The sequence below is a fragment of the Canis aureus genome, chromosome 4 (genome assembly GCF_053574225.1).
Source record: "Canis aureus isolate CA01 chromosome 4, VMU_Caureus_v.1.0, whole genome shotgun sequence".
Taxonomy (NCBI): Eukaryota; Metazoa; Chordata; class Mammalia; order Carnivora; family Canidae; genus Canis; species Canis aureus.
Window position 1 is genome coordinate 17,039,274 of NC_135614.1, and position 21,607 is coordinate 17,060,880.

Sequence of the window (21,607 nt, forward strand, 5' to 3'; positions counted from 1 at the left end):
TGTCCCTAAAATTTACATTCTCTGTGCCAATTCGAGTACTTTCAGTTCCAGCACATACCTCAAACTCACTAGTCCTATAAAAACAGGGAAAGGCTCCAGATTCGGTTGTGAGAGAACATCGTGGAAAGAAAGGTTTTTAGCCAATCACAATATAGGAAAATAAATTATGTTTACTTCCCATCCAATCACAACAGGACTTTGTAGTCCCTACACATACAGATCTCAAATTTAGAATAATTACCTCTTATTTGATCCCAATCCTCGAATTCTTCCTATTTTATACATGTCAGTAAGCAGTTCAACTTCAGACATCCATTAAGTGTTTTTAAAAGGTAGTTTTTAAAATCCCAGTCGTGTGTGGTTTTGTTTTGTTTTTTCAGGGCCACTGATGATCATAATCAACTCCAAAAATTCTTATAGACCAATAAAAATTTATTCTAAATTTTGGTTTCTAAAAAAAAAAACTTTGGTTTTTTAGAAATTTCCCTAAACTTCTACTCCAAAAAAAAAATTACCTTTTCAAAAATTATTTTCAGAGAGAGAGAGAGAGAGAGAGGCAGGTGGGGAGGCAGAGGGAGAGAAAGAATCTTAAAACAGGCTCCATGCACACAGGGTGGAGCCAAACCCCAGGCTCATCTCACAACCTGGAGTTCAAGACCTGAGCCAAAATCAAGAGTGGGACGCTTAACTACTGAGCCACCCAGGTACCCCCCCCTCCTTAATTGCCTTGTTAAAGGAGTTTACACTAGTGATCTGAATGTTTAAAATAAACTTAAGGCTTTTATCTTTCTTAGAACACCCAAGCCAAGTTGTTTTAAGTAGAAAAAAACATGGCCACTGATACTAGGTTATAAAAGAAAATTACAAGGAAGACATTCTAATCATCATGATCTAATTTCACTAAAGACCAAATAGGAAATTGTAATAGATAAAGGAAAACCATGTCCAGAAATGCATGCTGGCAAGTTGAGAGAAAAATTTAATTTCACTATGCAATTTATTTCCAGGTCCACTCTTTTAGTGCATATTTAATCATCTTGAGAACTACAGACCAATATAATAAGATTTCTAAAATCTCAACTTGAATTAAGGAGCCAGTAAAATAATCTGGTGAAAATAACGTAACATCTGGAAGGAGAAAAGAATAAGATCTACACTGATACCAAATTAACCAATGATTTGCTTTGTCATCTTGAGCACAACACAATTGTTACAGAAATTGCCAGCTTCCTAATCTCAGTGATATTCTAGGAACAAGTGAGAAAATATAGTCACTTAAGAGATGAAAATAACACTCTTATTATATAAATCCCACTCATCAAATTATATATTTGCAGTATTGTCAGGTGACTTACATAAAATTGCCACCTGATTTCAATTTTTCTAGGTAAATTTCTAAATGTACTCCTAAGAGCCCTCGTTACATGTTGAGTGCTATCCTTGGAAATGCTCTTGAAAAGCATGTAAATCCACCAAATCAATCAAAATACTTCAAAAGTGCTGAAGTCCATATATCTTCATAACCTTTTCAATCAAATGTCTTATATCCTTAGCACTGCATTCCAAAAAATATCTTACGAATCCCTTGACTCTGGACAGTGACAACAAATTACAAGAAAAAAAAAAATCACGAATTTGTGGATATTTTGCTTTTGGAGAAACCTGAAGTACACTTTTTAAAATGTAGAATAAAAAAGCCTTAAGGATTTGTTTTCTTGCTGGCATTTTTTGCTTTATACTGTTTATATTGTTTTGCCAGCAAATCCTAACTGTAAGTAACATGGAATAAAATAAATTTTAAAGTCAGATTTTAAACCTTAGAATATTTGTTAAATTAGTTCCTTTACATCCTTTACTTTTGTAAAAATCCTCAGAAAAGGCATTAGTCAATTTTTTTTTAAATTATAGAATTTTTCACTATTTAGGAGAGTGACACAAAATATTTAAAATGACTAAATTTACTTACAGAAACTGAAAAATTAAAAATAGACTAGATCTTATACTTTCTCCATCCCTACAGTTAATATGTACATTAAACACACATACCCCCAATTCAAGCAAACTTCATACGTCAAATATCTTCATATAAAAGACACATTTGAGATTATTTTCTTTAAAAATCCACAAAAATTTATTCACATAAACAATTTGTCTTCTTTTAAAACGCAACCTAAAAAGGAAGGAAATATATTCATTGCAATGATAAAGGCCTTAATTACCTACTTAATTTCAATAATTAGTAGTGCATAAAGTTTACATTCAATAAGCAAACAGCCTACCAACTATAAGTTTTTCACTTTTTGATTTGGTGTAGTTATAGAAAGGGCCAAGTTATCTGCTCTCTTAAATACTAGTCATTTGTGTCACTATAAGCGTCTATTATGAACACACACACACACACAGATAAAAGTTTAGTGCACATATCTTATAATAATACTAGCCGCCATTTATGGGACACTTAGTATGCGTCAGGCACTATGCTGAGTACTTTATACTTGTAATCTTACTTTATTTTAAAGATGAAGGAAATGAGGTTTAAAGATCTTTAGTTACTCATCTAAGCATACACATTAAGGAACTGGGATTCAAAATTAGGCCTTATGGGGCAGCCTGGATGGCTCAGCAGTTTGGTGCTGCCTGCGGCCCAGGGTGTGATCCTGGAGATCCACGATGGAGTCCCATATCGGGCTCCCTGCATGGAGCCTGCTTCTCCCTCTGCCTGTGTCTCTGCCTCTCTTTCTCTGTGTGTCTCTCATGAATAAATAAATAAAATCTTAAAAAAAAAAAATTAGGCCTTATGATTCCAAAGCAGCCTGCATTATGCTAAACTGTCACTTAAACATAAAAGTCAGTCACCAGGTTTCCATCTCCATATTAACACAGGCTATTCATAACTGATTATTTAGCACTTATTATGTGTCTCACATTCTGCAAGGTTCTAGAGACAGGGCCTCTGTCTTTGAGAAACTCACAATATATGTGGAAAGACAGACAATAGAAATGCTTCAATTTGTTTATTTGTTATATTTAACTTATCCTTTATGCCATCAATGGAATGGCATAAAGGATAAGTTTAATGCATTTTAACATATAATTTTTAAAACTATTACAATTTGGAAGCTTTTATTAGCTGTCAAATGTAATGACTGGATTAGGTTATGAGGTCTTAAACTTCATATACAGGCACATCTAGGGCTGTTAAAGCCAATATTACAATGAAGGCAGCCAGGGTAAACTGTTTAGTAAAGAACTTCTTCTAAGCATTAAAAACAAATAAAAATTTAAAAATAAAAATAGGAATAAAAAAATAATATAAAGGAAGCAAAAAGTTTCAACTGAATTATGCAAGTGGAAGACCTAGAATGGAAGTAAGTTTATGTTACTGTGTTTATCACTAAACGCTGAATAACTTCCATTTAAGTATTTCCCTAAACTCTTATTTAAACCAAATTCCTTGAACACATGTATGATAATGATAGTGTAACTCAAATGTCACTTCCTAGAGAAAGCCCTCTCTCATTCAGACTAGGCTGAATCCCACACTATGGATTTTCAGAACATTCCCTATTTGTGTTAGTACTTACCATACCCATATTTTTTTTTCATACCCATATTTATACCATTTATTGTTTCATTGATTATATTTGTCTCCCTTGGTACATTATAAGCTCCATTAAAAGCAAGAACAATGTATCTTTTTCAACTATACTCCCAGTATCAACTAAACTTTGTGCAGAGTGGATACTCCAATGGCACCAAATCAATTAATGAATATAACAAAATGTACCTTTTTCTAAATCAAACCAAATTAAGAGGAATTTCAAATCTCTAAATCTAGAGTCATAAATGCGAATTCTTGTTTTTCCTACAGTTATTCATTGTTTTTAAGGTAACTGCTTACACACATTATTTCATTTCATTATGGAGAACATCAAGCCTTCATAAAACCTGGGCTTCCCAGGAAAGCACAGTTGTTCCTGGGGATCATTTCTAAAGAACAGACATGGAGAAACAGTTACAATTCATAAGAAAAACATTCATTTCGTTACCAAACTACCAATTTGATACAAACCCAAAAATGATCCCGTGAGTATATATCCAGAGCACCAGTCTATTCTTGGTGTTCTAAAGAGTACAATCTGAAATAATGTCTTTGATGAAGCCAACATACAAACATAATTTCCTCAGTGTCATTTTGATGCCATGTGGAATGGGCAAGATAGAAAATTAAGAAAGTAAGCTAGAAGGACAGGAAGGAGAGAAAAGCAATCTCCACCTGGCCTTTCAATTGTATGCTCTCTACATCTGTTACCCAATTTCCAATTTATATTCTGGCTGTATAGGAACCAACCACTTCTTTTCAACATTTACTATTAAAAATGAAACTGCAGGGGCACCTGGGTGGCTCAGTAGGTTAAGGGTCTGGCTCTTGATTTGAGCTCAGGATCAAGCCCTGCACTCGGCACAGAGTCGGCTTGGGATTCTCTTTCCCTCCCCCTCTCCCTCTACTGCTCATGCTCTCTAGCTCTATCTCTCTAATAAATAAACAAATAAATAAATAAATAAATAAATAAATAAATAAATAAATAAATCTTTTTTAAAGAAAATTTAAATCTTATTTTTAATGATAAAAAATTTTATATTTAGAAAGAATACACATAACATCAGAATTTTCCTAATCTGCTGCATGAGGAAATACAAGCAACAAGTAAACAAATAGCTTCCATTAAGCATTCAGTAAGGTCTTTCTAGGGTGTCCCACCAAACTTTTTTTTTCATCATCCCTCTCATAAATGCTTTAACTACTATTAAAACATGCTACATGGCAGTCTGCGTTTTTCATCCTCAACTGTTATATTAGCTCTTTAATATATGAAGGGGTTAGGTTCCTAAAGGATTACATTCCTATAGATCTCATAAAATTTCACTTAGCCACATGGTAGTTGTAGCAGAGCTTAAAAGTCCTAATGAATGCCTCTATTCATGTCTGTGAAATTAATTAAGGAAAGACCTTCTATCCTAACATTTAAAGCTATAAATGAGGAAAGTCAAAGTAAAATCTAAGCTAAAAAGTAATACTGGGATGCCTGGGTGGCTCAGCGTAAGCATTTGCCTTTGGCCCAGGGCGTGATCCTGGAGTCCCAGGATCCAGTTGGGCTTCTTGCAAGAGCCTGCTTCTCCCTCTGCCTCTCTCTCTTTGTGTCTCTCATGAATAAATAAATAAAATCTTTAAAAAAAAAAAAACTAATACTGACTCAAAACCTCAGCATGCGATCTATACTCCATCAATGTTCTTCCCCAAAGGTGCAGCTAGATTCTACATAATGAAGGAACTTTATGATCAAGAACACACAGCTCTGAGGCACATTTCTCACATTAATAGAATCTGGTTTCAAAGAAACCAAAACAAAACAAGACTTAGCAGCAGTAAAATATGGGGAATCTTTAGTCATTCTTTTCTTTGGCACTTTCTAGAAAAAGCCACATGTTTACATATAATAAGATATATAACATACTATAAACAGAAATATGCAATGAAAATAAATTACTCCATATAAAGGAAAGCATTATCTTCTGGCTCCACATATGCTTCACTACTACAGATAATTTATTTATTCAATTAAAGAGGGTATATAAAATAGTGTTCCAATTCCAACGCCTGTGTTCACATAAGCTTACAAGAAGAGAGGCCTTAGAATTTTCCCTTAAAATCACAACTGACACATAGGAAAACCAGACCTCAAAAGATCTTAACTAAAAACTTAAAATTGAAATCAACATTCCCTAAACATTTTGCTACTCCAGGGCACATTTTTATATTACCTAAAATTAAATGGCCAAGAGAAATACTCAAAAGGCTAACCAACTTCACTTTTCACAAAATACACAAATACTTAGGTTAAAACTGGTCAATTCCCATTCCATATAGCCATTTACAAATAGATGTTTTAAGATGTACACCCCAAATGTGGAAAATTAGAAATTAGCAGCTGAGTAATATAATATCATCAAAGAGCAAGAGTCAAATAAGTCTAGGTTATTTCTACCACTAACTTTGGGCAAACCACTTTGCTTCTCTAGAAATAATATATAACATGTAGAGGCTGATAACCTTTAACGTTCCTAAAAGCTTGCATTTAAGACTTCTGAATAATTCATCAAGTAGAAAAGTATCCTCTCCTGTCACATGGTAGTTTCAAAGCTAAAAAACATTGAAGGATTGATGAAAGTAATCTTGCTTTAGGAAAACAAATGTGTTTTTAGCCAGAAGGTTTGATCTCAAAGGTCTCACAAAAGATAAATATACCAATCATTAATACGTACATACAAATAGTACAGGCCGAAGGACTTCCCAATTAAACAACAATTTTTAAAGAGCACTATAGAATTGCTTCTTTTGTCCGCTCTCCAAATCTGCTCTTAAAGCTGTCATATTGGGCAGCCCGGGTGGCTCAGCAGTTTAGTGCGGCCGTCAGCCCAGGGTGTGATCCTGGAGACCCGGGATCGAGTCCCATGTCGGACTCCCTGCATGGATCCTGCTTCTCCTGCCTGTGTCTCTGCCTCTCTCCTTCTCTGTGTGTGTCTCTCATGAATAAATAAATAAAATCTTTAAAAAAATAAAATATTTTGTTATTATAATATCACATATTCTAATTTAATTTTTATATGATCCCTGTGGGGAGCCTACTTCTCCCTCTGCCTGTGTCCTTGCCTGTCTCTGTCTCTCATGAATAAATAAATAAAATATTATTTTTTAAAAAAGTGTAAGCCTGGTCATGGGGTGATTTCCTTGGTCTACAAGGCAGTGCATGCATGTTGAGGTTACTACTGCCTTTTCTATAATTGTATTTTAAAAATCTCTTTAAATTCTTTTGCTTGCATCATTCTTTCAAATAAAGTAATTTGGTAAGACACCCCCACCCTCCCAAAATTATAAATTACACAAAATCTCAAGGGCAAACAAATCAGTCAGGAGACAAAATCGTCAACAGAAGCAGACTTAGGAAAAAAAAAAAAAAAAGGAAGGGTTAGACATAACTGAAATGTTGAACTATCAGCCAATGAATTAAAATGATTATTAATAATTAAGGATCAAATGGAACAGGCAAGCAATAGGTATGATCAGATGGCAAATATCATAGAAACTACAGAGTAGAACAGAAAAGCTAAGAGTCCATCTGAAATGCAATAACAAAATTTTAAAAAGCTTTGACAGATTCAGCAACAGACATGACACAGCTTAAGAAAGAATCAACGAACTTGAAGATAGGTCAACAGAGATTATCAAAGCTTAAAGTAGACAGGAAAAAGAGTGGGAAAAAAAACCTTAGCTTTTCTGTTCAACATTTCAGTTATGTCTAACTCTTCATCAAGTAAGATATATGAATGGCAAAATAAGCATATGAAAAGACGCTTAACATCATTAGTTATTAGGGAAATGCAAAGCACAACTATTTGTGTGATACTATTACACATCGACTAGGATGCCTAAAATTAAAAGAAAAATAAAACCGCCAATACCAAGTACTGAAGAGTATGAGGAGCAGTTGGTAGCTGGGAGCAGTGCAAAATGGTATAGCCGCTTTGCAAGAGTTTAGTAGTTTCTAACACAGTTAAACAGACACTTTTCATATAACTCAGCAATTCAAATCTTATTTACCCAAGTGAAATAAAAATCTATGTTCACACAAAAACTGATACTCAAATATTTTTAGAGTTTTATTTATAATTGTCAATAGCTGGAAACAACCAGCTCAACTGGAGAATAAACAAACTTTGAATGCTACTCAACAATAAAAAAGAACTGAGTATTGATACTTGCAATAATATGGATGAACCTCTGCAGTTCAGGGGTCTCCAAAGCCACCCTTAGGTTCAATGATTCACTAGAAACTCATGAAACTCAAAAGAGCCATTTTATTCACGGTCACAGTTTATTAGAGCAAAAAGATACAGATTAAAACCAGTAAAGGGGGCCGCCCTGGTGGCCCAGAGGTTTAGCGCCACCTTCAGCCTGGGGCGTGATCCTGGAGACCCGGGATGGAGTCCCACGTCCGGCTCCCTGCATGGAGCCTGCTTTTTCCCTCTGCCTGTGTCTCTGTGCCTCTCTCTCTCTCTCTCTCTGTCTCTGTCTCCCATGAATAAATAAATAAAATCTTTTAAGTAAATTAATTAATTAATTAATTGAACCAGTAAAGGGAAGAGGGATCTAGGACATGGTCCAGAAGATTTGGACCTTCCAGTTGTCCTCTCCTGGTATAGTTGTAGAGACAGCACTTATTTCTCCCAGCAAGAATGTGTGACAGCATTCATGGAGTACTGGCAACGGGGAAACTCAACTGAAGCCTGGTGTCGAGCATTTTTATCAGAGGTCTCACATGTAGGTAAGACTGACCATCTGCATAGCTGACCTTAGCCTCTGACTTTTCCAGAAGTCAAGCTCCTACCACACCACACAAAGTCTCTACCATATTGTCAGCCACACTGTCAGCATAGACAACATAGGGTGGCCAAAAGCCCTCAAGTAAACAAAGGCATTCTTACCGGGCAGGATATTCCAAGGGCTTAGAGGTTATCTCCCAGGAAATGGGCAAGGGCCAAACCTTAGGAAGCTGAGTTGCCTATTCTTTGACCAACTGAGGTATTTTTACTCAAATAACACTTCTGACACCAAATATATCAGGTTTTTTCCTCACACCATCTAATTCTCTAACTCTCCAGATACCACCAGGTATCCCACAATTCATTTCAATTCTGACAATAACTACTCAGTCAGCATCAGACTCCTCAGCCTTTTGGGTCAACCCCACAAGACTGCCTTCACTTCAAATGCCAGTCGCAAGTACTGGGTCCCCATGTTACACACACTTCTGTTTGACTTGGCTACAAGGTGGTGCCACAACCCCAACTCCCTTTCAATTTCAATAATTTGCTAGAACAGCTCATAAAATTCCAAAGAAAAAAGAAGAGAGAAAAAAATTCCAAAGAACACTATTTACTATTACCAGTTTATTACAAAGGACACAACACCCAGATGAGAAGGTACACAAGGCAAAGTCCATATGGGTCCTAGAAACAGGAATTTCTGCCTCCAATGAGCTGGACTATGCCACCCTACCAACAAGTGGATATGTTCACGAACTGTGAAGCTCTCCAAGCCCCATTGTTTAAAGGGCTTTATGTGGGCTCTGTTACATAGGCATGACTGATCAAATCATTTGCATCCCTTAAAGATGATACATACAAACATTATGTAAACTACAAGACAAATGCCCTTGCTAAGTGAAAAGCAATGGAAAACTGTATCTCTGCTCTACAATATTTAATAAAAATTACGCACGCACACAGCCAAAGGAAAACATTTTGATACATTGGAAACCAGGATTATGGGGTGACATTTTTTTTTCTCTTCAAGTTTCATTAATGTTGTCTGTATAATAAAACAAAATAAACTACTTAAAATGTTTTATTAAAGGCAATAGTGTAATATTGGTAAGCAGGAGATTCTAAAAAGACCCCCAAGGCCCCATGCCCTTGTATAATCCTCTCTCTTTGGGTGTGAGTGGGACTTGCAACTTGTTTCTAACCAATGGAATAGGGCAAAGGAAATGGGGTATCACTCCCATGATTATATTATTTTAAATGGCAAAGGTGAAAAGAGTCTGCCAATGTAATTAAGGTCCCTAATTGTCATTCAATTAATCAAAGGGAAGATTTCCCTGAATGAACTTACAAAATAAAGCTGAGCCCTTTAAGAGGGAGTCTAGAGGTCAGAGACTTTCTAGTGGCCCTGAAAAAGCAAGCTGCCCTGAGTTCAACCACTAGAAGGAAATCAATTCAGCCAATAACCATGTGAACGTGGAAGAAGATCCAGAGCCTCAATGACATTTCAGCCCTGGCTAACACTTTGATTTGTAGCCTTATGAGACCCTAAGTAGAGGATTCAGCTTAAACTGTGTCCAGACTCCTGATCCATGAAAATTATAAGATACTAAATCTGTGTTGTTTTAAACTACTGTCACAAATCATTACACAGCGATAGAAAACTGAACCAGTAATTAAAATTATTTTCTAGGGGGATCCCTGGGTGGCTCAGCGGTTTAGCGCCTGCCTTTGGCCCAGGGCGTGATCCTGGAGTCCCGGGATCGAGTCCCGCGTTGGGCTCCCGGCATGGAGCCTGCTTCTCCCTCCTGTCTCTGTCTGTCTCTTTCTCTCTCTCTCTCTCTATCGTAAATAAATAAATAAATCTTAAAAAAAATTATTTTCTAGAGTCTTGGCTTTACCCATAGGTACTCCCTTGGCTAATCTCAAATTAGAGATAATGTCCTGTTCCTGTTAGTCATTTCAATTTTCAAAAAAGAACGTAAACTTTAACATAGCTTCACTGAATAATGGTTCAAATTTAATCAATAACACAGAAGATCTGTATTTCAGACAGTTGCCAGAAAAATAAAATCTCAAATTCACTGCTGCCCAATATCCAGGAAAAGCTCCAGGTAAAAACAATGTTTATGGAGAACTATCTGCAGGATACTTTATATAATCCATCTAGTTACTCTAACACAGATTCTTTGGGCAGGGGGAAGGGAATTAATACTAAAATCTCTGAGTAAATGGCAATGATATTTTAAATGCCTATTTTAATACATTTTTTACATTTAAAAAGACTTGTTTTTGAGATAAACCATAGAAAAAAAAAGTCAGTAAAATTTTCTTGGCCAACTAGAACAGCTGTAAGGAAATGTATATATTGTATTAACTAATTTGTGAAAGAGGACTAGAGAAGGAAATTATAACAGAAATGGAGGGGAGGAGAGATGAATGAATAGAAAGGTTGAGTTTTTTTTCCTAGGCTTTTTTTTTTTTTTAGTTTTTGTTTTTTTTTAAGTAAATTCTACCCCCTAACATGGGGCTCAAACACGTGACCCTGAGATCAAGAGCCATACACTCCACTGACTGAGACAGCCAGGTACCCTGTTTCTCTAAGCTTTTAAAAGACAGGAATAAGACTTCTCATGAATTATACTGGGGAACCCTACACAGCTTGAAGTTAAGGTTCCTGGAATGTATCATAATGGTTTGCCATAAAGCTGGTTTCACTGGAATTAACCATGGATGGTATTCCACTAACCATTTTGATGAATGCTACAAAAAATATTCTATTTATAGAAGGGATGTAATTTAAAATGCTTTTAAAAATATATTACATGGTGTCCTCAAGAACATAATGAAGAAAAATTTTTTTGATCTTAATAGGAAGAGTCATGCTTTTCCCTAGCAAGTGTTTGTTTTCATCACATAGACACTGTGTTATGTTATTGACTCAGCTTTCTTCCTATGCTAGAAACCTTGATGCTACACATTTTTTAGGTTTTAATTTTTTCAACTTTTGGTCTGAAAATTTTCGAACATTCACATAAGTAAGGAGATAACTGTAGAACAAATGCCCATGTAACTCAGAAATGTCTCGTTATCTTCTTTTTCCCATCCTACAATTTTTCTCTCTTCTGGGGGGGGCGGGGATTGGAGTATTTTAGAGCAAATCCCAGACATTATATCATTTCACCCATATTAGTAACGAAAATATCACTATCATTTAAAGACTTTAATTTGACACTACAATGCGTTTATCACATCTGACAAAATTAGCAATTCCTCAAAATCATTTAATATGTACATTATGTTCAAATTTCAATCATCTCAAAAATGAAATTTTTACTGTTGGTTTTCCTGAACCAGGACCCAAACTAAGAACCACACATTTGTATCTGATTAATACAACTCTATACATTTCCTTTAATCTGTAACAAGTGAGTTGTCTATAGAATTTATCACATTCTAAATTTAGCTGTTTCTTCCTGTTATTAATGTATTTCTCCATTCCCCATATTTCCTGTAAACTATAGTTAAGATCTAGAGACATGATTCATGTCTTTGGCAAGAATACTCCTTGGGTGATACATGTACTTTCCTAACCCATCACATTAGGACACACATGATGTCTGGCTATCCTACTTAAAGTGATGTTCATATTGGTTAGGTTACTGTATTCAAGTGTTGCCAGCCTGATTCACTCAATGACCATTTACTTAAGGGTTGCCCAAATGGGATTTACTAATTCTATCATTCCAATCACACTTATTATCTGGAATTCTTCTAAAGAAGATTTTCCCTAATTAACTATTTAGTTGTCCTACAATATAGTTTACACAGCAAAAAACTCTGAATTCTTGATTGTTTCCACTTACAAATTCTCAAAATAATGAACTGATGATCTGGCACCTTTCAAAGCTATGACACCTATTTATCACTATCAATTTCTGTCTTTCTCACTAACTTTTAAATTGTGTTATCTTGCAGAATTCTATGGAAATTGTGATAATATATTTGGACTTCTTTGGACAGATTCCTGAATGCTAATGTGAAGTACTGTGAACTTTTAACAGTGAAAAGCTGTACTGAGTAATTTTAACAAAAACAGGGCCTCTTTCAGAGACTGACAATTAGCAACATCAAGAAAACCAAAGCAGGGATCCCTGGGTGGCGCAGCGGTTTAGCGCCTGCCTTTGGCCCAGGGCGCGATCCTGGAGACCCGGGATCGAATCCCACGTCGGGCTCCCGGTGCATGGAGCCTGCTTCTTCCTCTGCCTGTGTCTCTGCCTCTCTCTCTCTCTCTCTGTGACTATCATAAATAAATAAATAAATTTAAAAAAAAAAAAAAAAAAAAAAAAAAAAAAAAAAAAAAAAAAAAAAAAAAAAAAAAAAAAAAAAAGAAAACCAAAGCAATTTGCAGTGTCCTAGACTTTATTATTATTATATTTTTTTAATTTCAAAACACTGCTCTCATTGCCCTAAAAACATCCTTTTGGATATCTTTGGCATAAAGCATGGATGTATATAGGTAGTTAATGAGAATACTATAGGCATATAGTAGGAAGAAAAACTATAAAGGCAGCATAAGAAAATATCTCAAGCAATAGGTGAAAATCATGAGTGAGAAATAAAATTTGCTTCCCTAGAATTACCTTCTGAAAGTCAAAAGCATCTGGTGATTCCAAATCACAGGGATCGATACCTCCCTTAATTGACTAGGAAAGCAAAAATGTACATGATATATACAACTAAGTATAATACAATATGGCAAGTGTTATAAGCAGTGTAATTAGTTCCTCTGGAACACCTGAGTAAGTAATTTATCTGGAACAATTTAAGAATGCTTCCCAGGAAAGATAACATCCAAGTTACATTTTAGAAGTTAAGAAGCATTTTGGGAGAAAGGTAAAAAAGAAAAAGGATTTCAATTCAAAAAAAAAAAAAAGCACAAAAGATGACTGGTATTTGGAAATATGGGTTGCATCTAGGGGATAACAGAATTGTATGGTTTAAGTCACATATGCAGTATAGTCAGAGGCCACTATAAATGAAGTCACTGTATTTCCTATGCCTCTAGCACATTATAATGTTATAGTATGTTGCCACACTTTCTAAAGCATTTAGAGACACAGTTATGTTTTTAAGCCAAGTGATAGAATCAGATTTGGTTTTTAGAGAAATAAACCTACTAATAACGTGAAGAATAAAAGAGGAAAGACAAAAAAAAAAAAAAAAAAAAAAGAGGAAAGACAACAAAAACAGAACAACCAGGTAGAGAAGACTATTTTAATATCTAACAATAACTGTGAAAAGGAATGAATCATGAGGTAAGGGAGCTAGACAAATTAAGAGCCAGAGCAGACACAGAACTAGCAGGATTTACTCAATGTAACTAATGAAAGAAAGATGAACCAGAGATTTCTTCTTTGGAGTATTAAGAAGGGAGGACCCCAGCAACCTAAAAGAGAAAAGATTTTTTAGAAGACTAAATAGTGGGCAGCCCCAGTGGTGCAGCGGTTTAGCGCCGCCTGCAGCCCAGGGCGTGATCCTGGAGACCCTGGATCGAGTCCCACGTCAAGTTCTCTGTATGATGCCTGCTTCTCCCTCTGCCTGTGTCTCTGCCTCTCTCTCTGTCTCTATGAATAAATAAATAAAATCTTTAAAAAAAAAAAAAAAAAAGGAAGACTAAATAGTATTAATGGTTTTATTCCAGTAGTAGCATTACCAGATTTTGCTGTTATATTGTTCATCTTCTTCCTATTTTCCTGGATCTTTCCAACATAGGACTGTTGAAAAGTACTATGAAAAAATGAGTATCTATTTCTTTGACAATTTAAAAAATCATCTTAAAAAATAGTCGTTTTATTATAGAGGCTGTCTAATCATACAGCATTTTCCTCTGGTCAATATAAAAGTTCTAACCCTGGTAGGAAGGAATCAAATTTCATAGAGAAGTAAAACAGCCCAACTGCGTATATTCAATGTGGGCAATAATGAATCCTTCAGACAAACAGCCTACTATGTAGTTTTACAAGCCAAGACTATTCAAATGCCTAATACTCTAGCACTGAAAGCTGTAAACACAATGGTTATGGGATGGATGCACTTAACCTTCCTTCAGTACATGTTATTGATGACTCTGAATTATCATTACTTTACAATAATAATTATTCCTGACAGAGAGTTTGAATGCATATAGAACGAGGCACCATTTCTGATAGAGGACACTTCTGGTTCAAAGTAGATAGGTTGTTTTTTTTTTTTTCCCTACATTCCTGATACATCATTCAATAAAAAGTGGATGGATGAAAAATGAGAAAACCCAGGACCACCATGGCTACCAGTATATATATATGTGTGTGTGTGTGTGTGTGTGTGTGTGTGTGTATTTTAAAGAGTTCTTCTTTGTGAGTCTAGGAAAGTCCTTTCCTTACTTTCATTCTATATATCACAGAATATTAATTTCAAGGGTACAAATGGTAAGCATTTTCACCATCCAGCCCATTATTCATATTTATATGTTAGAGAAATTATGTTCACTATAACCACATTGTAACTCATAAAAATAAAAGTCTCACATTTATAAATTTTACAAATGCCATTCATATGGTAACACATTTTGTATTTTAAGCATTACTATATATTAAATCCTCAATATTCTATTAAATTCAATATATTCACTAAGAAGGGCACCTGGGTGGCTCAGTCAGTTAAGCATCCAACTCTTGATTGTTGCTCAGGTCATGATCTCAAGGTAGTGAGATCAAGCCTGCAAGTCTGGCTCCATTCTGGATGCTGAGCCTGCTTAAGATTCTCTCTCTCCCTCTCTATCCCCCTCTACCCCTCACCACCAGCACCAGCGTGCTCACTGTCTCTCTCTCTAAAAACATTAAAAAAAAATAGATAGATAGATGATAGATAGATAGATAGATAGATAGATAGATAGATAGATGCTCAGACAGACGGATGCCTGGGTGGCTCAGCGGTTGAGCAGCTGCCTTTGGCTCAGGGCATGATCCCGGAGTTCTGGAATCGAGTCCCACGTCAGGCTCCCTGTGTGGAGCCTGCTTCTCCCTCTTCCTATGTCTCTGCCTCTCTCTCTCTCTCTCTGTCTCTCATGAATAAATAAATAAAATCTTTAAAAATAAAATAAATGCAATATATTTGCTGAGAAATAAACCATAAGTGTTTCTCTGAAAGACTAGACAGGATTTCCTTGATTATAGGTATAGCTAGAAATAATATGAAGCCTTTTTCTAGGCTAATAGTTGATAAATAGCTGTAAAATAGAATAGCTTTTAATCTTACTTTAGAAAATTTGTATTTTAGGATTTTAAAAAATTAAGATATCTTAATTTTATTTTACCTTAAAATTTTTAAAGATATTATTTTATTTTATTTTATTATTATTATTTTTTAAAGATTTTATTTATTCATTCATAGACACAGAGAGAAAGGGGCAGAGACACAGGCAGAGGGAGAGAGAGAAGCAGGCTCCATGCAGGGAGCCCGACGTGGGACTCGATCCCGGGTCTCCAGGATCACACCCCAGGCTGCAGGCGGTGCCAAACCGCTGCGCCACCAGGGCTGCCCAAGATATTTTTATTTTAAAGTTGGATTTGAGAAACTTTCCCTTGGAAATTACACTGCTAGAAATGTCCAAACTCATATTTATTACAACTGATCTATCTACTAGGTAACTATTTATTATAGGTTTTAAAACAGTAGGCATATTTCCTTTTAAAACTAAACTGAATTTTTTTTTGCTTTTTTTCCTTTTAAAAATACGAGCAATACTCAAATAGAACAAATAGTCTTTTTAAATTCTGTGCCTTTGAGAATTCACTTAGAAGCTTCATTTAACAAAAGACATTTCTGAAATAAACCATAGTCAATTACAGATCATCCACATATGGTTTATTAACTCTGTATGTTTCTGATATTTTCTCTGCCACCCAGGACATTTTTAGTTTTTCCATGACCTCACTTAGTAAGAGAAACATTTCTTGTAGAAATAAATTAAACTAGTTTATTAAGACCATCTTAGGGAAAGAGCAAAGGTGAAATCAATAGGCAAATAAAACCTAAAAAACAAAGTAGTCAAACATCTGAGAGGAGGAAAAGACAAACAGAAATTGGAAAGACATATGGAAAAGAAAAACTTAAATCACAGAGAGACTCCTAGGTTTTCTTTGGATAAAAGACCATTAAGATCAAGAAAAACTCTAAATTTCCATTCTTTCACATTCTAATCCAGATATATGAACTAATATAGTACATCCTAATGCCACAAGTACATTTTTAAAGTACAAGCCTTTCAAGGTTTTTGGCTATACAGTTGACCCTTAAACAATGACCCTTAAACCCTTAAACCCTTTTAACTGTGCAGGTCCAGTCCTTCATATATCTTTTTCAATAAATACAGTATAGTATTGTAAATGTATTTTTTCTTATGATTTTTTTCTCAAGCTTCCTTTCTGTAAGGATACAGTATGTAATACATACAACATACAAAATATATGTTATTGGCTATTCATCTTATCAGTAACGCTCCAGTGAAGAATGGCTATTAGTAGTTAAGTTTTGGGGGAATCAAAAATGATAGCAGATTTTCAAATTCATAGGCAGACATCCCTAACTCCTGTATTGTTCAAGGGTCAATCATATACTGATATAGTCTAGAGGATGTAATTAATCAGAAAATATTTTAACATTCTTGGTTGACAAGTCAGTATAACATAACATAGGGATTAAGAGAGCAAACTTGAGCTAAACTCTCTAAATTCTGATCCCTGTTCCACCATTTACCAGCTGCATGACCCTAGGCAAATAACTCTATCTCTCTGTACCCCAATTTCTCATCTGTAAATGGAAATGATGATAGTCCCCAGATAAAGAACTTGTTGTGGAGATCCAGTGAGTGAATACATGTTACATGCTTAGAACAGAGTTATACAAAGCAAGCATTCAATAATTACTGGCTATTGCCAAGAAAGGTCAGTTGTTTATTCTTTATTTGTTTATTCTTTAAAATTAGTGAAATGCTTTCAATTTTTTAAAAAAATTAAATTGCTAATTACCATACATGGTTGATCTAATCCAACCATGATCATTTTGTGAAGTCTCAACATCTTTATGTAACTATTTTCATAAAGGAATTCATCTCAAATTACAGTAACCATAAAATCTAAAGTAAAAGAATGAAAATCATCTTTAAGATGGGTCAACTGGGTTGTTTCTTCTTATTCCTTATGAAGACAATGAAGTGATCACCTAAGAAATTTACTAGTTTAATTCTCTCATGAAAACTAACACAATTTAAAGAAGGTAAACCACTATTTTCAAATAAAGCAAGAAACATTAAAGCAATCCAGTCATTTCTACAAAGTATTTTTTTTAATTTTTTTTTAATTTTTATTTATTTATGATAGTCACAGAGAGAGAGAGAGAGAGAGAGAGGCAGAGACACAGGCAGAGGGAGAAGCAGGCTCCATGCACCGGGAGCCTGACGTGGGATTCGATCCCGGGTCTCCAGGATCACGCCCTGGGCCAAAGGCAGGCGCCAAACCGCTGCGCCACCCAGGGATCCCTACAAAGTATTCATTATAAAACATATCCTAATGTTAGCTCCTAAGTAAGCTGATGCTTAAGTCTAGATAAAGGGCACTACTGACATTTTGAGACAGATAATTCTTTGGGGAGGAGGTGCTATCCTGGTTATTAGAGGATGTTTTAGCAGCATTCCTAGCCTGGACCCACTAGATGTGAGCAGTACCTTCTCCTCTCAACCCTTTACCCCACTGCCTCCTCATGACAATGTCTTAAGACATAATCAAATGACTCCTGGGGGCAAAGTTGCCCTTAGTTGCTTTAGATTATGAGAAGAGCTTCTTTTAGTTTTAACAAACAGGAGTTATGATAACAATCAGGTTTTCCCCTCCAGCCTCCCCCTCTTTTGGGGCTATTTCCTTGATAAGTTCACAAAAAAAGATTATCTACCCACAATATATTTTAGTATCTTGATAATACTTGCAAATAGGATTGCTGTGATGTCTATTTTACACTTACTTAATTCTCTGCAGAAACCAAAGGATGTAATTCTTCTTTAATACATTTTTCAAAACTATGATTCATTTAAAATTTTCCCTTTAGGCATTAGGATTAAAAATGTTAATTATATCTTCCCTTCAAACCAGACACATTATGTTGCCTCCAATCACAAGCACAGTACTTCTGCAAAGGAACGGCTAAGACTCATTAACATGTGAGATCTATTAAGTCTGCGATAATCATTTAACATGTATTACTTCAGGGGATCCCTGGGTGACTCAGAGGTTTAGTGCCTGCCTTCGGCCCAGGGTGTGATCCTGGAGACCCAGGATCGAGTCCCACATCGGGCTCCCTGCCTGGAGCCTGCTCCTCCCTCTGCCTGTGTCTCTGCCTCTCTCTCTCTGTGTCTCTCATGAATAAATAAAATTTAAAAAAAAATAACATGTATTACTTCATTTAGTCCAAACAATATTCTTTAGAAGTACTAATATCTCCAATTTTTAAGATGAGGAAACTGAGCTAAGAAAGAATAACATCACTAAGTCATGCTGTTCATGCTGTTAGTAAATGACATAATCAGGACTGGAATACAGGTCTCCACTACCACTACACACATGCTCTATACCAGAAAGAATGATCCTACTAACCAGCCCTTTGAAACACTGAATCAATGGACCACTTATATTTTGACATAGTACTGCTTTTCCTCATTGAAAAAATTTTGAATATATAACTTTTAGTGTATCTAGCTTTTTTTTTTAAATTTTTTTTTGTATCTAGGTTTTCTAAATGAGTGATACCTTTTTCCTAACATTTACTCCCCCTCCCCCCGTGAACAAGCACAGCACTTACCTCAACCTCATAGTAGCTTTGTAACAGAAGAATTTATAGTTGAAGAACTTAAGATTTTATGGGAAAATAGGGTTGAAAAATGTAAGATTTGGATCAAAACAATGAAAGCAATGGCAATCTTACTTTTATATTTATATAGTATTTATATTTTTTTATTTTTATACAACAGCAAGAATTTTTAAAAGTCCATTCCAAATTATATACCTAAAATTGATCATAGTGATTATTATGCACTTAATTTGCTGACTTGGAGATAACAATGACATATTTCCTCCAATACCTAGATTCGTGGTAAGAAACAGAGAAAAAAGGGAAGGAGGAGTTTCCCCTCAGTCTTCCTGGCCCCACTATTACAAGGCCTCGGGGATCTTCCCTATAGCTATACGAGGACAAAGCTAGGGCTCATGCTGCTCTCCTCTCCCCTCATTCTTTAGAAGAATGAATTAGGATCTGACAGGATGGATTTGTTTAAAAAAAAGAAAAACGGGCAGCCTGGGTGGCTCAGCGGTTTAGCTCTGCCTTCAGCCCAGGGCGTGATCCTGGAGACCGGGATGGAGTCTCAGGTCAGGCTCCCGGTATGGAGCCTGCTTCTCCCTCTGCCTGTGTCTCTGCCTCTACCTCTCTCTCATGAATAAATAAATAAAATCTTAAAAAAAAAAAAAAAGAAAAGAAAAGAAAAACTACTTAGAATTAGCTCTTCTTTGCACAAACTAAATGGAAAAATCCAGGAATAGAAATTATATTCTCTAAAGGGATAATAAAAACACTAGCCTCATGAGGGTTAAGTGAAATAATTCATGTAAAATAACTAGCACAGTGCTGGGCACAGAATAAACGCTCAGGTAATGTTATATTATTTGTAATTTTTGTTGTTGTTAAAAGGAAATGTTAGTATAAAGACTTGCCCAAGGTCCTTCCTGAAATACCTTCTGTGCTTTCCCCTTTCCATACTTGTTCTTTAAAATTCCCTTTGTTTGGGGTTATCCTCCACCCAAGTTTTTCTCACATCTTATTTTGTCTGGCAAATCCTTATTCAAACAACAAAATAGTAGTAGGGGAAAAAAAGAGAGAGACGGTATCTATTTTCCCCTTCTCAAGTCTTTCCCTTCCTAAGCTCGTGACAGTTAAATGTAGAATAATGAGGAGGAACATCTTATACTAGAAATAAAACTCTCACAATTGACAAAAAGGGATTACAAATATATCCAAATTTACTGAAATTTCAAATTATGAGAACTCATATTCAGATAGGCATCACTGTGCACATTATACTTCCACAACTGGATCAGAAGCATTTTGAAAGAAGTGATGAGGACCTCTGAATCCCCCACAGCACTTAACAAAATACCTAGCAGAGTAATTGTTAAGTGTTATATAAGTGGGTTAACGTTTTTCTCATTTTAACCAAAAATTAAATCTATTAATTTATGCAACAAACATTTGTCAGGGCCCTACCATATGCCAAGCACTGTTGCCTAGCATGGGGATCCAAAAGTGAACAGGAAGCATGTAATTTCTACTTTCACAGAGTTTATAATGTAGTAGACATACAAACATGTAAAAAGACTTTTATCATTTGGTATAAAAGTATGAGAAATCTAAGAGAAGATATTAAAGGACAGATGAATGGCAGCACACAGAAGGGCTAACTAATCCAGGCTTCAAGTTGGAGCAGTGATCAGAAAGAAATGGTAGGATTGATGAAGCCTGAAGAATGAATGAAAGTCAGCCAAAGAAGGAGAAAAGGGAAAGGATTTCAGGCGAATGTAAAAAATAGAGCTTGGGAGAACCTAGCATATTTGAGGAACTGAGAGAAATTCAGTACAATATGACTAAAGCCTGAAACACATATTTGGTCAGAGAGTGTGTGGGGGCAGAGGGAGTATATATAGGTGGAGAGAAAAGGAGCAGTGAGAGCTGAAGGTGGACATATTAGCAGCAGCAACAAGTGGCCATGATCTTATGAAGTTTGGGATTAAGACTACCGGCAAGTGCATACATTTAAAGGCTTTAAGCAGGGAAGTAATAAATCAGATTTGCACTTAAAATGATTAACTCAGGGGCACCTGGGTTGCTCGGTTGGTTAAGTGTCTGCCTTAAGCTCAGGTCATGATCCCAGCATCCTGGGATGGAGCCCAGCATCAGATTCTCTGATCAGTGGGGAGCCTGCTTCCTCTCCCTCTGCCTGCTGCTCCCCCTGCTTGTGCTCTTTCTGTCAAATAATTTTTTTTAAAAGAACATTTTTAAAAATTGATTAATCCACTGCGGCATGGAAAATGGATAGAGAATAATTAAGAGGTTGTTGCAGTAAGTTAGCTTATTCTATTTCTTT

At 35.6% G+C, this 21,607-nt stretch overlaps 1 protein-coding gene across 1 annotated transcript in view; it reads right to left on the reverse strand.

The window, feature by feature from the left end:
- The window catches only part of JMJD1C (jumonji domain containing 1C), a 327,885-nt gene that overhangs the window by 260,684 nt on the left and 45,594 nt on the right, over positions 1 to 21,607 (reverse strand). The gene's annotated exons all lie outside the window — the stretch shown is intronic.